Consider the following 21,537-nt stretch of genomic DNA (forward strand, 5'->3'; position numbering starts at 1 on the left):
CAGGACGCTTAGAAAAAGCTGCATAGTGCATAACACATGCAAAATCACTACCAATCAAGATGCTTGCAGGAACTATATAACAGGATGCTCGAGAGGCTTATAATAGGATTGGTCGTCCGAGCTATATTCTGTCTGTAACATATGCAGGACCACTATCAATATGTGAAATTATGTATCCATCGAAATTCATGATTCAACGATACTTATCATTTATCAGGTAATATCGGACATATGATTAATTTCATACATTAAACATTTATATAATTCACCCAAAAACATCATTTAATTTCAAACATATTAATATACATAATTAAGTTACATGAATGTACCTCGTATAAAAGTCTACTAATCCGTTACTTTTTGTTTTCCTCGATCCAATTCCGTATTTGGTCTTTCTGGATCTATATAAATGAATTTAATCATCAATTCATTATATTTCTTATTCAATTAGATTCACTTTACATCCTAAGGCAAAATTATCATTTTCCCCCTCTACTTTTCATAAATGACAACTTCATCCCTAGGCTCGAAAAATGAAATCTCATGCAATTTAATCCTTATTCCAAGCTTAACCAAAATTTTCATATAACATTTACAGCATTTGTATTTCACAAAATTCAGAATTTTTCATAACTTTTACATCTTTACGATTTAGTCACTAAATCATAATTTCATCAAAATTCACTTTACAAAAGTTGTTTATCTATGAACAACCTTTCATTTTCTACCATAAATTTCAAATTTTTAGCAAATTCATCTATGGAAAAATTTTAATACTTTGATATCTTTAGAAATTGATCCCTAAAATAGATAGATTAAACTATTCCTATCTAAAAAATATAAAAATTACTAAAAACGAGACAATGATACTTGTAACACCCTAAACCCGGCCCAGACGTTATGGCCAGATCTGACGTGTCACATGTACTTACAACTTAGTATGCTAAGTGATTGGGGTGGTCTTTGTAAAAATAGCGGCTGAATGAAAAACCAGTTCATCAATCTTTAGGCTATCCATTTGTTGTTCTTGTTGAGTCTGGGAAAACGTTCATTAATTTTGAAAACCCGTGCAGCCTAACACAAGTAGCTTCAACATAGTATAAACATAATCAGAAAATAAAACCATAGTGGGAAAAGAAATTTAAATAGCGGCCTTATTACAACTTAAAACCCAAAATTAAATCAGAATATAAAATAATAAAAATAAACTAACATAGAAAAACCAACTTTGCAAATGATGTGGCCACTCCGAATCCCTCACAACTCCAAGCCGACTATGGTTGGGGATTTCCTGCAAAGATGAAAATAAAGGGTGAGTTTGGTAAACTCAGTGTGTAACATAACCCAACCATACCCCAAAACAGATCAAACCTCAGAGTCAGACTTATCTGGGCCTTGGCCCCGTACAGAAATCAGAATGAAACCCATAGGCCCATAGTAGATACAGAACAAATATATCATGAATGTAGAAATCCCAACCTAGAGCCATCCATAACACCCCCGTACCAGCCTTACACCATGTGGGGAGACTACTCAACCCACCCAACCACTACACACCACAGAAATTGCAGCGAGGCTGCCAGATATTGTGACGAAGTCACCAGAACAGATATATGTGGCGAGGCCACCAGATTGCAACGAGGCTGCCAGAATGCTTCCTCCATCAATATAAACCCATGTCCTATGCAACAGAAATAATATGTCATGGCATACGTATACAGGAATAGAACATCATGCTTTTCAGAAAAAATATAACCGTAGGGGTAAAATTGTAATTTTACATGCATAAGGGTATTTCAGTAATTATTACCTATTGCTAAGGTTTCATGCTCATTCTAACGTTTACCAAGTAATCAGAAGTACTTACCTCATCTTTTTACCAAAGTGGGCCCGTTGGCCCATTGGCCCATTTTCGACCCATTAAGCCAAAAAATACCATTGTGCACAAAAATGCACACTCTGTACTCTAATCATCCAAATGCACCATATTCATTAACAATCGTTCTCACGAGCTTCCAGACACTCATGAGTTCACAAAATACCAACGTTTCGGTATTTCAGCTTTTACCGATTCAGTCTAAGGGAGGGTGTCGTTTACACACCTGGTTGATGACGATTGATGACGATATCTCCCACGCGATAATCCTACAATCGATCACTAACACATGAGACCTACGAATTAATGATAACTAACATAAATCCACGTCAACTAACCCAATCATCACACAAGTTAGTCATTTACGCACGAGGGGCAAAATAGTCATTTTACCCTCTAGGGGTAAATCGATAATTCTACCTTACAGGAGTATTTCAGTAATTCTACCCTACTGGGGTATTTCGGTAATTCTACCTTACAGGAGTATTTCAGTAATTCCACCCTACAGGGGTATTTTGGAAATTCTACCGTACAGGGTATTTTGATATTTCTACCCTACAAGGATATTTCGGTAATTCTACCCTACAGGGGTATTTCAATAATTTTGTAAATCGAGGGTAAAACGATAATTCTATAAACCGGGGGTACTTTGGTAATTTTACAAGTTGAGGGTATTTCAATAATCTTACAAATCAAGGGTATTTCAGTAATTTTGCAAACTGAGGGTATTTGGGTAATTTTATAAACCGGGGGTACTTTGGTAATTTTACAACTGGGGGTATTTCATTAATTTGGTAAACTAAAGTATTCTAAACAAGGATAACAATACGAATGGTCCTAAAGCCCTTCTCGGCCTAAATGGGCCCACACGCTTCTGTAGCTCTTTTAGCCCAAATCTAGCCACAGATATGAGATTCACCTAGCCTAATCCAATATTTACTACACAATCAAACAACTTATCCAATTGGGCCCATAGGCCCATTGGGCCCACATGGCCCCTATCGGCCCATCGCGGCCCGAAGTAGCCATCCTACAGCTAGAGTAGTGAGAAATACACACTTGATAGGAGACTGGAGTTAATCCGCGCTCCAAACACTCTTAGCCGACGCCCAACCCAAACGAGAACGTCACAAAGCAAAAGGGATCAGCCAAGAAGGGTATGCCTACTCTCCTCATGGTTTGCTCTATTTAAAGCCAGCTCTCCATCTACTCTTATGTTAGCTTCCCAATGTGGGATCCCCCCATCACCGGAGTTTAAAACCAACACCAACTCTTGCCGTCCCAACATAGCAAAATAAATACTCTTTGATTGCCATGAGTTTCGAACCCTAGACCTCCTTGCCAACTCTATGACGCCACCTTCCTACCTTTTATGTGTCGCTACTTTGCCACTAGGCCACAAAGCTTTTTTGTGGCACAATTTCCCCAACAATATTCTTAAGGCCTACCTACTAGACCCAGGGTTTGATTCACCTTAAACCAAAATTTTTGCTAGAGTCCAGATTTGAACCCAGGACTTCTCCAACACTTCTCAGCACACTTAACCATTACAACAAGCCTTCATTAACGAAATTTACACGCACAACAAAATATTATAAGCTGCCTTCAACCACTCCCATGCTCAAGGCCCAAATTCAGGGTGTTACAACTCTAACTCCATTAAAGAAATTTCGTCCCCGAAATTTCCAACTAACAGGGTGGTCGTGTAACATCTACCACACTACACTACCGCTGCGCACTCTGATCCTACTATCACTATCACACTTCAACTAGAACTTGAAACATCTCATACATACAACACTTATTCACCAAGGCATACATATTTATCACACATATATACAATTTCTATATCCAAACATCACATCCACATAAAATAAATACCAAATTTAAATTCATACCAATATCTAAAGAATCCACAGTATTTCAATTTCTAAACAGATAAAAGTATTCAGAAGACTTACGGATTCGGCACCGGAGACTCTGTGTGCCACACTTTTTAAGAGAAATACTTCAAACTGAGCACGTGGTTGAAAATAATTTTCTGAAATTCAACATTTGAAAACCCAATCCACAGCGAGTTGTTGCAACCCAGGCTCTGATACCACTAAATGTAACACCCCAAACCCGGCCCAGACATTATGGCGAGATCTGACGTGTCACATGGACTTACGACTTAGTATGCATTCGTTGGTTTAAGTGATTGGGGTGGTCTTTGTAAAAATAGCGATTGAATGAAAAGCCGATTTATCAATCTTTAGGCTATCCATTTGTTGTACTTGTTGAGTCTTGGAAAACGTTCATTAATTTTGAAAACTCACACAGCCTAACACTGGCAGTTTCGACATAGTATAAATATAATCAGAAAATAAAACCATTGCGGGAAAAGAAATTTAAATAGCGGCCTTATTACAACTTAAAACCCAAAATTAAATCGAATATAAAATAATAAAAATAAACTAACTTAGAAAAACCAGCTTTGCGAGATGATGTGGCCACTCCAATCCCTCACACTCCAAGCCCACTATGGTTGGGGATTTCTGCAGAGATGAAAATAAAGGGTGAGTTCGGTAAACTCAGTGTGTAACATAACCCAACCATAGCCCAAAACAAATCAAACCTTAGAGTCAGACTTATCTGGGCCTTGGCCCAGTACAGAAATCAGAATGAAACCCATAGGCCCATAGCAGATACAAAATAAATATATCATGAATGCAAAAATCCCAACCCAGAGCCATCCATAACACCTCCGTACTAACCTTACACCATGTGGGGAGACTACTCGACCCACCCAATCGCTACACACCACAAAAATTACAGCGAGGCTGCCAGATATTGTGATGAAGTCACCAGAATAGATATTGCGGCTAGGCCACCAGAACAGATATATATATATATATATATATATATGTGGCGGTTACCAGATTGCAATGAGGTCGCTAGATACTTTATGACGAAGTCACCGTATCAGTATATATGTGGCGAGGCCACCAGATTGCAGCGAGGCTACCAGAACGCTTCCTCCATCAATATAAACCCATGTCTCATGCAAAGAAATAATATGTCATGGCATACGTATACAGGAACAGAACATCATGCTTTTTAGAAAAAAATATAACCGTAGAGGTAAAATTGTAATTTTGCATGCATAAGGGTATTCCAGTAATTATTACCTATTGCTAAGGTTTAATGCTCATTCTAATGTTTACCAAGTAATCAGAAGTACTTACCTCGTCTTTTTACCAAAGTGGGCCCATTGGCCCATTGGCCCATTTTTGACCTATTAAGCCCAAAAATACCATTGTGCACGAAAATGCACACTCTGCACTCTAATCATCCAAATGCATCATATTCATTAACAACGTTCACGCAAGACTCAAGACGTCATGAGTTCACAAAATACCAACGTTTCGGTATTTCGGCTTTTACCGATTCAGTCTAAGGGAGGGTGTCGTTTACACACCTAGTTGATGACGATTGATGATGATATCTCCCACGCGATAATCCTACAATCGATCACTAACACATTAGACTTACGAATTAATGATAACTAACATAAATCCACGTCAACTAACCCAATCATCACACAAGTTAGTCATTTACGCACGAGGGGCAAAATAGTCATTTTACCCTCTAGGGGTAAATCGGTAATTCTACCTTACAAGAGTATTTCAGTAATTCTACCCTACAGAGGTATTTCGGTAATTCTACCTTACAGGAGTATTTCAGTAATTCCACCCTACAAGGGTATTTCGGTAATTCTACCTTAAGGGTTTTCAGTATTTCTACCCTACAAGGGTATTTCGATAATTCTACCCTACAGGGGTACTTCAATAATTTTGTAAATCGAGGGTAAAACAGTAATTCTATAAATCGAGGGTACTTTGGTAATTTTACAAGCCGAGGGTATTTCAGTAATTTTACAAATTGAGGGTATTTTAGTAATTTTGCAAACTGATGGTATTTGGGTAATTTTATAAATCAGGGGTACTTTGGTAATTTTACAACTGGGGGTATTTCATTAATTTGGTAAAGTAAAGTATTCTAAACAGGGATAACAATACGAATGGGCCTAAAGCCCTTCTCGGCCCAAATGGGCCCACACGCTCGTGTGGTCCTTTTAGCGCAGATCTAGCCACTGATATGAGATTCACCTAGCCTAGTCCAATATTTACTACACAATCAAACAACTTATCCAATTGGGCCCGTAGGCCCATTGGGCCCACATGGCCCCTATCGGCCTATCGCGGCCCGAAGTAGCCATCCTACAGCTAGAGTAGTGAGAAATACACACCTGATAGGAGACTAGAGTTAATCCACGCTCCAAACACTCTTAGCCGACGCCCAACCCAAACGAGCACGTCACAAAGCGAAAGGGATCAGCCGAAAAGGGTATGCCTACTCTCCTCATGGTTTGCTCTATTTAAAGCCAACTCTCCATCTACTCTTATGTTAGCTTCCCGATGTGGGATCCCTCCATCACCAGAGTTTAAAACCAACACCAACTCTTGCTGTCCCAACATAGCAAAATAAATACTCTTTGATTGCCATTCGAACCCTGGACCTCCTTGCCAACTCTATGACACCACCTTCCTGCCTATTATGTGGCGCTACTTTGCCAATAGACCACAAGGCTTTTTGTGGCACAATTTCCCTAACAATATTCTTAAGGCCTACCTACAACACCCAGGGTTTGATTCACCTTAAACCAAAATTTTTGCTAGAGTCCGGATTTGAACCCAGGACTTCTCCAACACTTCTCAGCACACTTAACCACTACAACAAGCCTTCATTAACTAAATTTACATGCACAGCAAAATATTATAAGCTACCTTCAACCGCTCCCATGCTCAAGGCCCAAAACTTCTAGGCCCAAATTCAGGGTGTTACAATACTTACCTAATTAAGCCAAGAAAGCTTGTTTTCTCTTCCCTAGGGTTTCCATAGAAATTTTGGGGAAGAAGATGATATAAAATGATGTTATTTGATATTTATTTTATTTATCATCTTTAATTTTTCAACTTTCCAATTTCATCCTTTTCTTTTTCTATTTTTCCATGGATTAATCACCAAAAATATCTACTAACTTTTATTTAATTGTCTAATTACCATATAAGGACCTCTTATTTTGAATTCCATAGCTATTTGATCCTTCTAACTACTTGAATTCAACATTTTCATTTTATGCAATTTGGTCCTTTCCATAATTAAGCACATAATCAGTAAAATTTTCTTATCAAAATTTTCATACATCCTTTCTATCATAATGCATACCATGCAATGACATTAAAGTAATTTTTTTAACTTGGATTTGTGGTCCCTAAACCACTTATCCAATTTCACTGAAAATAGGTTGTTACAATAATGAAGCTAAATTAATATGGTATCTATCCATGCAACCTGTGACAACCCGGATTAGGGCCTAATCGGAATAGTGGTTTCGTGACCACAAATCCGAGATAGAAATAATTGTTTTATAATTATTTTGGGGTTTATGATATGATTGCATGATTGTGTGAAAATTTCGTGATGAAATTCTATGCCTAAAGTGCTTAAATTGAAAGTAGGGACTAAATCGAATAAGTTGCAAAATTGGCATCCCAGAAGTTTTTAGTATGAAATTGTTTTGGAATATTAATTAGGAGGTCTTAAATAGCAATTTGACCAATTTTAAGTTCATGGACAAAATTAGGACATGGAAGGAATTTTTGAAAGTTTAGTAAGGAGGGGCATTTTGGTCATTTGGATATTAAATGAAATAAAATGGGAAAAATAACACAAAATTGGTCATCATCCTCCTTAGTTGCTGCCGAATTCTCCCTCTCTCCATAGCTAGGGTTTCTTCAATTTTCAAGCTCCATAGTAAGTGATTCCAAGCCCCGTTTTTAATGTTCTTTACGCTTTTGGAATCCTAAGCTCGATTAAGCTTATGCTAGTAATAATTTAACCTAGGGTTCATATTTGGAAAAATACCCATAGGTGAAATTTGTGTATTTTGATGTTTTATGATAGAATATGAAGTTTTAAATTATGTTAAATAACTTGTACTACTCGGTTTTAAGTGAAAACGAGTAAAAGCAAGATAATCGGTAAAAATACCTATTGTTCATAACTATATGTTAGAGTGAGAATTTGATGTTTCCATAGAAGGGAAAAATGTTCAGCATATCATAAAACATAAGAATAAGGGCTGAAATTAATTCCCGAGCCTAGGGGCAAAAATGTAATTTTGTAAAAGTTAGGGGCAAAATGTAATTTTTCCATGATGTGATTTTGGATTGAAATAAATAGTATGAGTATTAAATGAGCTAAATGTGTTATTATAGATCAAGAAAGACGCGAATTGATCTTGAACGGGAAGGAAAAAGTTTTGGACTAAATTGCAAAATTTCCACATTTTGCACCAAGGTAAGTTTGTATGTAAATATTACAATAATTTCATGTAAATTCTTATATTTCAGCCTATTATATGTATATACTAGCTGATGTTGAAGTATAAATCGACTATTGGAAGAATGGAAATAAATAATAGAGAGAGATCCCGGTTGAACATTCGGAAAAATTGAATAAAATAGATGGAGCGTAGCTAGGTCACATGTATGATGCCGAGTGCACATCATGTGTACAAGAAAGCTACGAGACACCCTGTAGTAGCTAGGTCACATGTGTGATACGAGATGTATCCCATGTAGACAAGAGAGCTACGTGAAAGATAAATGTAGCTAGGTCGCATGCGTGATTCCAAGTGAAGGACACCATGTAGACAAGAGAGCTACGTGAAAGATAAATGTAGCTAGGTCGCATGCGTGATTCCAAGTGAAGGACACCATGTAGACAAGAGAGCTACGAGACAAATCGGTTGGGTCGCATGAGTGGTACTAAGTGTTCACCATGTGTACAAGAGAACCGAACTAAACGAAGTATGATGGTGGAGCTGTGTGCTGAAACCATTAAATATCGAGGATTGATCCGAATTGTTCAACGGGATGGTTTTGTGGTGATATTGTGGTATGGACCTACACTTATGGTGAATGAAATGTGGTGAAAATGATTTGTGGTATATACATATATAAGATAAAATGAGGTTAGCATAAAGAATGTGTGAAAGAGTGAAATTAGCATTAAAACTGTTTTTAGATGGTAGCAGTGGCGTGATTTTGAAAAATCACCAAAAATAGGAGGAATATAATTAGAGGTTTAATGAGATGTCAAATTAAATCTTAATGAGTCTACTTTCATATAAAAGAAACAGAGCAAGCAAAGGAGTTCTATATTTTGAGATATTTACAATTGTGTGTGACTTGCTCAGGATGAATACGTGATCCCCTGTTCCAACTTTGAAAAATCATTAAAAATTGTACAAGGAAAATTAAGAAATATAGTTTACATGCCTAAATTCCTTATTGAGACTAGTTTTAAATGAAATAGACCTCAGGGTTGTTTGAATTGTGTACTGAGAGATATTCAATTCGTAGTGAACAGAGGTCAGATCAGTCGAGCTGTGTAACAGGGGAAACTTTAACTAATAAACTGTACTAATCGGCTGAACCAAAATTATAGAAAAAATTAGCAAAAAGCTTTATGAGTCTAGATTCAGGAAATTTTACGGATTTGAATTTCGAGTTTTGTAACCCGAGTTATGATTTATTTAGTGAATATGATGCAGTAGAGACAGCTAAATCAAAGTGGAATGAATAGTGAAGTTAAAGTAGATGTACTTGAATTGTTGTGTAAACATGTTAGATTTTTTTTTAATTAGTATTTACATACTTACTTACTAAGCTATAAGCTTACTTTGTTTCTCTCTTTGTCTTATAGTGTTCTTCGGCTTGCTCAGGGAGTTAAGGATCGTGAAGATCTATCCGCACTATCATACTTTAGGGTATTTGAACTAAACGTTTTGAATTATGGCATGTATAGTAGGCTTAATTATTTTCTTACGTGTCATATTTGTCTAGGTTTCAAATATTAGTTACGATGATCGACCACTAATTTGTACAAGCCATTAAAGTTGGCTAATATTGTTCAAGACATATATTATATGATGCACTATCAAATTGGATGACATATTTATATTTCGGTTATGGTTAATGGTATGTGTTATGTTCTGGTAATACCTTGTATCCTGTTCCGGCGACGGTAACGGGTAAGGGGTGTTACATTTAGTGGTATCAGAGCTATGGTTTAGTCGGTTCTCGGACTAATAAAGTGTGTGTAAAGGTCTAGCTATACATGCCATAAAAATATTGTGATAGTGTGGTGACTCCTGATTATTCTAAACTGTGTCTTGTTTTAATATAGTAATGGATCCTGAAGGAACTGCGACTGATGATGCTGCTAGTAATGTGCGGCTCCGCACAAGGGACCGCTACCGTGGAAAGTAGACCTGAGACATTGAGACAAGGAGATGAGGCTCGGGATGCCTTTCTCCAAATGATGAACAATTGGTATATTGAATTTATTCGAGCAAATCCAAATGCTCAACCTCCTCCACCCCTCCTATACCTCGGGCGATTCTCAGAGCTGCTCAAGGTATAGATTTGGTAAGAATGAACAAGCCTCCGGTTGACAAGATTCAAAATAAGGGGCGAAGAGTTTAGAGCAAAGGTCGATGATGATCCCGAGAAAGCGGAATTCGGCTTGAAAATTCTACCCGTATTTGATGAGCTCTCATGTACACTCGAGGAATGCTTAAAGTGTCTTTGATCACTTTTGAGAGATTCGACTTACCACCGGTGGAAGACTTTGGTTGCAGTGGTGCCAAAAGAAAAAGTTACTTGGGATTTCTTCCAGAAGAATTTAGAAAGAAATACATAAGTCACGATTCATTGATCAAAAACGGAAGGAGTTCCTTGAATTGAAGCAGGGAAAATGTCTCAGAGCAGTAGTATGAACGCGAATTTGTAAGACTCAGCAGTATGCCTGTGAATGTGTGTCCACCGAGGCCATTATGTGTAGAAGATTTGAAGATGGGCTGAATGAGGACATTAAAGTGCTTGTAGGAATTTTGGAGTTGAAAGAATTTGTAGTATTGGTTGATCGAGCTCTTAAAGCCGAAGAATTGAACAAAGAAAGAAGAAAAGCTGCTATTGAGGCCCGAGATGTCAGAAAAAGACAGATAAGCAAGCCATTTCAATCTCAACCTAAGAGGTCCAAAGAGACAAACCCTCGAATGACAGTTTCAATTGGGGATTCACACAGAGATCGTGGTAGAGCATATTCGGGGTCTAAAGCTCAAGCTACTTCGGTGGCAAGTGTGGGTAATGTGCGACCTAGAAAGCCCGAGTGTCAGCAATGTGGCAGGCAACATTATGGTGAGTGTTGGGGGACCGAGCGAGCTTGTTTCAGGTGCGGTTCTCGCGAGCATTTTATTAGAGATTGTCCGGAGAAAGTTAAAGAAGAAAGATTTCAGAGTGCTAGATAGAATACCACCGCTAGTAGAGGTAGACCACCGAGAAATACTGGAGGTGGGACTAGTAGTAAGACTGTGATGAAAGATTTAACGGCAAGATCAGAAGCTAGAGCACCTGCTAGAGCTTATGCTATACGTGCCCGAGAAGATGCATCATCTCCCGATGTTATTACTGGTACATTTTCTCTCTATGATACTATTGTTATTGTATTGATTGATCCCGGGTCCACTCATTCCTATATTTGCATGAATTTAGTATCCAATAAAAAGTTGCTGTTGAATTTATGAGTTTACGATTAAAGTGTCGAACCCTTAGGCCAATATGTGCTAGTTGACAAGGTTTGCAAGAATTGCCCATTAATGATTCAAGGTCACTGTTTTCCGCCAACTTGATGTCATTACCATTTGGTGAGTTTGACGTTATCTTGGGAATGGACTGGTTAACATTGTATGATGCTAAGGTAGATTGTAAACAAAAGACACTAGAGTTGAAATGTGAAAATGGAGAAATTCTGTGGGTTGAAACAGATGAATCAAATAAATTGCCTATGGTGATTTCGCACATGTCTGCACAGAAATACATGAGAAAAGGGTGTGAAGCTTATCTGGCTTATGTAATGAATATTGAGTTGCCCCAACTGAAATTTGAATCAGTGCCGATAGTCTGTGAGTTTCCAGATGTATTTCCAGAAGAATTGCCTGGGTTGCCTCCGAATAGAGAGATAGATTTTGCTATTGATTTGTTGCCGGGCACTGCACCGATCTCGATTGCTCCATATAGAATGGCTCCGACTGAATTAAAAGAATTGAAGGCTCAGTTGCAGGAGTTAACAGACAAGGGATTTGTGAGACCGAGTTTCTCTCCTGGGTGCTCTGTATTATTTGTAAAGAAGAAGGATGGTTCAATGAGACTTTGCATTGATTACCGTCGACAATAAGGTGACTATAAAGAACAAGTACCCATTGCCGAGGATTGATGATTTATTCGATCGTTAAAGGGGCCACAGTGTTTTCAAAGATTGATTTGAGGTCCGGTTACTACCACCGAGAGTTAAGGAGTCGACATGTGCGAAAACCGCCTTTAGGACAAGGTATGGACATTATGAGTTTCTTGTGATGCCTTTCGCTTAACAAATGCTCTAGCTATATTTATGGACTTAATGAATCGGATCTTCCTACCATATTTGGATAAGTTTGTAGTAGTGTTTATAGATGACAATTTAATTTATTCTCGAGATGAGTCCGAACATGCCGAACACTTGAGAACTATATTGCAAATCTTGAGAGAAAAGAAACTGCTTGCCAAGTTTAGTAAAAGTGAGTTCGGCTTCGTGAAGTCGGATTTTGGGGCATATAGTCTCGGTGATGGTATTCGGTGGATCCAAGTAAGATTTCTGCGATCGTCGATTGGAAACCGCCCAAGAATGTATCCGAGGTTAGAAGCTTTTAGGCTTAGCGGGTATTATAGACGTTTTGTTGAAGGATTTTCGATGATTGCCTCTCCTATGACTAAGTTGTTGCAAAAGAATGTTAAGTTTGAATGGACTGATAAATGCCAACAAAGTTTTGAAAAATTGAAAGCACGATTGATCAAGCACCAATTTTAGTACAACCGAGTCGAAAGGAGTTCAGTAATTTATAGTGATGCATCATTGATGTGCCTTGGATGTGTGTTGATGCAAGAGGGTAAAGTGGTAGCTTATGCTTGAGACAGTTAAAACCGCATGAGAAGAACTATCCTACACATGATTTGGAACTGGCATTGTTGTTTTTGCCTTGAAGATTTGGCGACATTATTTGTACGGTGAAAATGCCGACTTTTTACCGATCACAAAAGTTTGAAGTACTTGATGAATCAAAAGGATCTGAATCTGCGACAAATAAGATGGCTTGAATTATTAAAGGATTATGATCTAGTGATTGATTATCATATAGGAAAAGCAAATGTAAGTTCTTGGCGCCTTGAGCGAAAATTTCTTTTTACTTTGAGAGCCATGAACACGGGTTAGCATTGTCGATGATGGGTCAATCTTAGCGAAATGAGAGCTAAACCGTTATTTCTCCAATTAATTTGTGATGCTCAAAAGAATGATAGTGAGTTGCGGATCAAGAGAACTCAATGCGAATCGAGTTACGACTCGATTTTCGAGTTGGACCAGATGATTGTTTGATGTTTCGAGACAGGATATGTGTGCCGAAAAACGATAAATTGATTCGAAAATATTACATGAGGCGCACAATGGTCATTTATCGTTCATCCCGGTAGCACAAAATGTATAATGATTTAAAGAAGTCAGTATTAGTGGCGGTATGAAAAGGGACATTTCGAATTTGTAACCAAGTGTTTGATCATCAACAAGTAAAAGTGAACATCAAGTGCCTTCGAGATTACTTCAACCGTAATGGTGCTCGAGTGGAAATGGGACAAGATTACCATGGATTTTGTAACCGGTTTGCCTTTAACTCCTAAAAGAAGGATGCTGTTTGGGTAGTGGTTGATAGATTAACAAAGTCAGCCCATTTTATACCAAGACGCACTGATTACTCACTTGATAAATTAGCGAATTATATATTGCTGAAATTGTGAAGTTGCACGAGTACCTATGTCTATAATATCGATAGAGATCCAAGATTTACCTCGAGATTTTGGAAAAAGTTACAAGAAGCTTTGGGTACAAAATTGAACTTTAGTACCGCATTTCATCCACAAACAGATGGGCAAACGAAAAGAGTAATCCGGTACTCAAGATATGCTTAGATGTCTGTGTTTTAGAATTTGGAGGTAATTGGGAGAAATATCTATCTTTGATTGAGTTTGCCTACAATAACAGCTTATCAATCAAGTATACAAATGGCACCGTCTGAAGCCTTGTATGGTCGTAAGTGTCGGACTCCTTTATATTGGACCGAGCTTAGTGAGAAATGATTCATGGAGTTGATCTAGTTAAAGAAACCAAGAGAAAATAAAAGTAATTCGGGATTGCTTAAAAGTCGCTTCAGATCGACAAAAGTCATATGCGATTTAAAAAGAAAAGAGATTGAATTTCGTGGGTGATAAAGTGTTCTTGAAGGTGTCACCATGGAAAAAGATTCTGAGATTTAGTCAAAAAGGCAAGTTGAGTCCGCGTTTTATTGGGCCGTACGAGATTACTGAGAGAATTGGACCAATGGCATATCGGTTGGCCTTACCGGCAGAGTTAGAAAGAATTCATAACGTGTTTCATGTATCAATGTTGCGACGTTATCGTTCGATCCTTCACATGTGATTTCTCCAATGTAAATTGAGATTCGATCGGATATAACCTATGAGGAGGAACCAATAAAGATTTTGGCTCGAGAGGTTAAACAGCTTAAGAAATAAAAGTATAGCTTTAGTGAAAGTATTGTGGCACGTACATGGGATAGAAGAGGCTACGTGGGAACCCGAGGAAGCTATGAGGAAACAAGACCCAAACCTCTTTACTGGTAAGATTTTCGGGACGAAAATCTCAAAAGGGGGAGAATTGTGACAACCCGAATTAGGGCCTAATCGGAATAGTGGTTTTGTGACCACAAATCCGAGATAGAAATAATTGTTTTATAATTATTTTGGGGTTTATGATATGATTGCATGATTGTGTGAAAATTTCGTGATGAAATTCTATACCTAAAGTGCTTAAATTGAAAGTAGGGACTAAATCGAATAAGTTGCAAAATTGGCATCCCAGAAGTTTTTAGTATGAAATTGTTTTGGAATATTAATTAGGAGGTCTTAAATAGCAATTTGACCAATTTTAAGTTCATGGACAAAATTAGGACATGGAAGGAATTTTTGAAAGTTTAGTAAGGAGGGGCATTTTGGTCATTTGGATATTAAATGAAATAAAATGGGAAAAATAACACAAAATTGGTCATCATCCTCCTTAGTTGCTGCCGAATTCTCCCTCTCTCCATAGCTAGGGTTTCTTCGATTTTCAAGCTCCATAGTAAGTGATTCCAAGCCCGCTTTTAATGTTCTTTACGTTTTGGAATCCCGGAAGCTCGATTAAGCTTATGCTAGTAATAATTTAACCTAGGGTTCATATTTGGAAAAATACCCATAGGTGAAATTTGTGTATTTTGATGTTTTATGATAGAATATGAAGTTTTAAATTATGTTAAATAACTTGTACTACTCGGTTTTAAGTGAAAACGAGTAAAACGGCATAATCGGTAAAAAATACCTATTGTTCATAACTATATGTTAGAGTGAGAATTTGATGTTGCCATAGAAGGGAAAAATGTTCAGCATATCATAAAACATAAGAATAAGGGCTGAAATTAATTCCGAGCCTAGGGGCAAAATGTAATTTTGTAAAGTTAGGGGCAAAATGTAATTTTTCCATGATGTGATTTTGGATTGAAATAAATAGTATGAGTATTAAATGAGCTAAATGTGTTATTATAGATCAAGAAAGACGCGAATTGATCTTGAACGGGGAAGGAAAAGTTTTGCACTAAATTGCAAAATTTCCACATTTTGCACCAAGGTAAGTTTGTATGTAAATATTACAATAATTTCATGTACATTCTTATATTTCAGCCTATTATATGTATATACTAGCTGATGTTGAAGTATAAATCGACTATTGGAAGAATGGAAATAAATAATAGAGAGAGAGATCCCATTGAACATTCGGAAAAATTGAATAAAATAGATGGAGCGTAGCTAGGTCACATGTATGATGCCGAGTGCACATCATGTGTACAAGAAAGCTACGAGACACCTGTAGTAGCTAGGTCACATGTGTGATACGAGATGTATCCCATGTAGACAAGAGAGCTACGTGAAAGATAAATGTAGCTAGGTCGCATGCGTGATTCCAAGTGAAGGACACCATGTAGACAAGAGAGCTACGTGAAAGATAAATGTAGCTAGGTCGCATGCGTGATTCCAAGTGAAGGACACCATGTAGACAAGAGAGCTACGAGACAAATCGGTTGGGTCGCATGAGTGGTACTAAGTGTTCACCATGTGTACAAGAGAACCGAACTAAACGAAGTATGATGGTGGAGCTGTGTCAAAACCATTAAATATCGAGGATTGATCCGAATTGTTCAACGGGATGGTTTTGTGGTGATATTGTGGTATGGACCTACACTTATGGTGAATGAAATGTGGTGAAAATGATTTGTGGTATATACATATATAAGATAAAATGAGGTTAGCATAAAGAATGTGTGAAAGAGTGAAATTAGCATTAAAACTGTTTTTAGATGGTAGCAGTGGCGTGATTTTGAAAAATCACCAAAAATAGGAGGAATATAATTAGAGGTTGAATGAGATGTCAAATTAAAGCTTAATGAGTCTACTTTCATATAAAAGAAACAGAGAAAGCAAAGGAGTTCTATATTTTGAGATATTTACAATTGTGTGTGACTTGCTCAGGATGAATACTTGATCCCCTGTTCCAACTTTGAAAAATCATTAAAAATTGTACAAGGAAAATTAAGAAATATAGTTTACATGCCTAAATTCTTTATTGAGACTAGTTTTAAATGAAACAGACCTCAGGGTTTTTTGAATTGTGTACTGAGAGATATTCAATTCGTAGTGAACAGAGGTCAGATCAGTCGAGCTGTGTAACAGGGGAAACTTTAACTAATAAACTGTACTAATCGGCTGAACCAAAAATTATAGAAAAAAATTAGCAAAAATATTTATGAGTCTAGATTCAGGTAAATTTTACGGATTTGAATTTTGAGTTTTGTAACCCGAGTTATGATTTATTTAGTGAATATGATGCAGTAGAGACAGCTAAATCAAAGTGGAATGAATAGTGAAGTTAAAGTAGATGTACTTGAATTGTTGTGTAAACATGTTAGATTTTTTTTTAATTAGTATTTACATACTTACTTACTAAGCTATAAGCTTACTTTGTTTCTCTCTTTTGTCTTATAGTGTTCTTGACTTGCTCAGAGTTAAGGATCGTGAAGATCTATCCGCACTATCATACTTTAGGGTATTTGAACTAAACGTTTTGAATTATGGCATGTATAGTAGGCTTAATTATTTTGTTACGTGTCATATTTGTCTAGGTTTAAAATATTAGTTACAGTACTCGACCAGCTAATTTGTACAAGCCATTAAAGTTGGCTAATATTGTTCAAGACATATATTATATGATGCACTATCAAATTGGATGACATATTTATATTTCGGTTATGGTTAATGGTATGTGTTATGTTCTGGTAATACCTTGTATCCTGTTCCGGCGACGGTAACGGGTAAGGGGTGTTACACAACCAATATGCCCAAAGGCACCTCAATCACAAATACCAATTGTAACAGACCATTTTTCAGTGAAATCTGAATAGTGGTTTCGAAACCACAAATTCGATCCGAAAATAAGGTTTATTTTTATTTCATTATATGGTCTATATTATAATAGGCATGTCGTGTGAAAATGATGATACAAAAATTTTATCGATTAAGTGTTTAATTACGAGAAGGTTTAAATCGCATAAAATGTGAAAGTTGAATTCTAGTAGCTATAAGGATTAAATATCTATGGAATTCAAATCTAGAGGTCCTTATATGGTAATTAGACCATTAAAGAAGTATGTAGATTTTTTTTGATGACTGATACATGAAAATATAGAAAAAGGGCAAGGACTAAATTGGAAATTGAAAAATACTTAACTAATTAAAAGATGAAAAGAAAATATCATCTTATTATTGTCATCTTCAACCTAAAATTCTATGGAAACCATAAGAGAAAGAGGGGAAACTTTCAAGTCTTAATTGGGTAAGTTTTCTTGTCCCGTTTTTAGTAAATTTGATATTTTTGAAACCGGGATAGCTTAATCTCTCTATTTAAGGGATTAATTTGAAAAGTTATCAAAGTATGGAAAATGGTTCAAGGATGTATAAGCTGAAAATTAGATATTTATGGTAGAAAATGAAAGGTTGTTGACAGATAAACAACTTTTTCAAAGTGATTTTTGATGGAAACATGACTTAGAGACCAAAATGTAAACTTGTGAAATTGAAGAAAAATTCTAAATTTTTTTGAATACAAGTGTTGTAAAATTTGTAATGGGATTTTGGTTAGGCTTGGAATAGGGAGTAAATTGCACAAGTTTTATTTTCCGAGCCTAGGGACAATCAAAATTTATGGAAAAGTTAGGGACAATATGGTAATTTTTCCTAGGACGTAAATTGAGTCCGTTTAAATATGAAATGTGTGAAATTGATGGTTAAATTCATCTATATAGATCCAGACAACACTAATTCAAGGTTAGATTGAGGAAAAGAAAAGGTTTCGGATTAGTAGATATCTAACGTGAACAAGTGTCGAGGTAAGTTCGTGTAACTTAATCGAGCATGTAATATGTTTAATTGAATGTTGCATCGTATGGAATGTGACTTATATTGATGTACATTACTTGAATTCTATAATGAGAGAATTAATACATGTTTGATATGGTGAAAAAGGGGTAAACCCTGATTGAATATTGAATTCCGATGAATGTATGTGCTTTCCCAAAACGAATAAGGTCCTGCATTTGTTGCGGATGAGATTTATCTCGGACGAGCAATCCTTTTGACCTTGTTATAGAAGGGATTTAGCCCAAACAGGTAACCTTGATATAATACCTCTCGAGTTTACGTTATGATTAGGGTTTAGCCTGGACTGGTAATCCTAATTGAACTCTTTGAGCATACGTTATATAAAGGATTTAGCATAGACTGGTAATCTTGTTATACGATGATAAACAGTAAATTATACATATTTTTACCCCATGTTTAATGCATTTTGTAGATGATTTCTCATTAGAATTGGTGAATTCGATGCTCCCAATGCTTTACTTTCATGTTTTGTACTCAGGAGAGCACCAAGAGTCAAAAGGAGCCAAAAAGGGACAAAACGGACCAAAAATCTAGAAGATAACACGGCCTAAGCCTTGCCACACGGGAAGCTCACACGCCCGTGTCTTTCGAGGGTATCGACCAAGGCTTTCACGATTGACATGGCCTGGCCATTGACCCACACGGCCGTTTGCAATTTAATGGATCGAACACGGCCTAGCAATCACGTCACACGGGCGTGTCCCTGCTGAGCCCAAGTTAAGTCCAATTCGGAAAATGCCACTTTAGAGGGTTTCGAGGCATTCCAAAGCCTATAAATACACACTAGAGGTGGAGAGAAGGGGAGACGGAGAAGAAGGGTAAGGAATTACCCCAAGGAAGCCGATTGATCCATCTCAGAAGTCGGATTCATCATCAAGACTGAAGATCTCTCCTCAATTCCCCTTCAGGAGTTTTGGGTTTTCTTTATGTTTGTATTCTTTATTCTTCTGAGATGTTTTCTTATTTAGTTATGAACTAAATCCCCTAAATACCTAAGGGGAATGAAACCTAAGACGAATCTTGTTATTATTTTTTGAATCGTATGATAAATATTTAACTTGTTCTTAATTATGTGTTCTTAATTCTTGCTTTGATATCCCAGGATACTGATTCAAAACACGCTCTTATTCAGAGGAGGAATAGACCCTGTCTAAGAGTACATTTGCCATAATTCAGTGGAGTTGATTGCGCGCCTAGAAATAGGGTGACAAGATTTTCCCGAATTAGGGTGAAACCTAATAAGAGGATCCATAGATCAAGTTAATGCAACTCTAGAGTGTTAATTAAAGAAAAGTCTCAGTTATTCAATCTAGGGATGAGACGTTATTAGTCTTGAATAGGGATAATAACATAACTTAGGGATCTCTACGGAACAAGTTGAATGAATAAATTGCCCGATTCGGAGCCGGAATAACAAGTAAAGTCTAGGTGGATTTTTCTTTAAGTATTGTCTCAAGTCAATCAATTTTCCCAAAAGCAATTCCCGAATTCTTTTCTCTTTGCGTTCTTAGTTTAAATAATTAGTTAATTAAAATAAACCCTTTTATTCTTAGGCTAGATAATAAAAAAGATAATTATTACTAGTACTTTTGGTTCCCTTGGGTACGATATCCCGGTCTTGCCATTACTATACTATTGTTTGATAGGTGCGCTTGCCTTTTCGTCGTGATAATAGTTAGTCTAGGTTTGATCTTCATTATAAATATTTATTACTTGTTACGAATCACGCGATCAAGTTTTTGGCGCCGTTGCCAAGGAACTGAAATATTAGGAACACTAAATTTTTATTACTTTAGCCATTTATTTTTCTTGCAATTTTATTTTATTTTATTTTGTTATTTATTAATTTACTTTTTCTCTCTTTGCAAGTTTTTATAGTTTATGACTAGAAGAAACCCGTCAGGACCATTACTCTTTGACGAAGAAATCGATCGCACAATTCGCAAAAATCAAAGAGAAATAAGGCATAGTTTACGCTACACGGAGAACGAGCGAGAAGACGATACTCAAACCCCAATCGAAGAGATAGCCGAAAATCCAGGTGATCAGCTGCCTCGTGCAATTGCAGCTAATCAAAATCCTGCTCCACGTACTATGTATGATTATGCTAAACCTTCTTTAAGAGGAACTGAGTCTATTATAGTTATACCTGCTATTGCTGTGAATAATTTCGAACTAAAACCTAACACAATTCAGATGATACAGCAGTTTGTTCAGTTTGATGGTTTGCAGGATGAGGATCCCAACACGCACTTGGTGTATTTTCTTGAAATTTGTGATACATTCAAAATCAATGGCGTTTCTGATGATGCCATTCATCTTCGGTTATTTCCCTTTTCACTGAGAAACAAAGCTCAACAGTGGTTGAACTCGTTACCACGAGGGTCTATCACTACTTGAGAACAAATGACCAAGAAATTTTTACTAAAATATTTTTCGCCTGCTAAAACGGCTAAATTGCATAATGATATCTCTTCTTTTGTGCAGATGGATTTAGAAACACTTTATGATGCATGGGAGAGATACAAGGACTTACTGAGAAAGTGCCTTCACCATGGGTTACAAGTTCAAACGTTCTACAATGGTGTGAATCCCTCGACAAGACAAATGATTGACGCAGCTGCTGGCGGAACCATCAACAATAAAACACTGAAAGATGCCTATGAGTTCATAGAGGAGATGTCACTGAACAACTATCAGTGGCAAGTGATGAGGACAAAGCCAACGAAATAGCCGGCGTCTATAACATCGATTCAGTCACCATGCTCTCTAATCAGGTAGAACTTCTCAATAAAAAGATTGATGGTTTACTTGGTTCTATACAGGTACATCCAGTAATGAGGTGTGACTCAAGCGGAGGAGGTGTGCATACAAAATACC

The 21,537-nt window shown here is 36.9% G+C and overlaps 1 non-coding gene across 1 annotated transcript; it reads right to left on the reverse strand.

Moving 5' to 3' along the window:
- Nucleotides 1-21,112: 21,112 nt before the first annotated feature.
- LOC128286012 (small nucleolar RNA R71) lies at nucleotides 21,113-21,218 on the reverse strand. Its single transcript, XR_008276559.1, has one exon. It is a non-coding gene; the product is annotated as a small nucleolar RNA R71 (small nucleolar RNA).
- Nucleotides 21,219-21,537: the final 319 nt, after the last annotated feature.

Source organism: Gossypium arboreum, chromosome 12 (genome assembly GCF_025698485.1).
Source record: "Gossypium arboreum isolate Shixiya-1 chromosome 12, ASM2569848v2, whole genome shotgun sequence".
Classification (NCBI taxonomy): Eukaryota; Viridiplantae; Streptophyta; class Magnoliopsida; order Malvales; family Malvaceae; genus Gossypium; species Gossypium arboreum.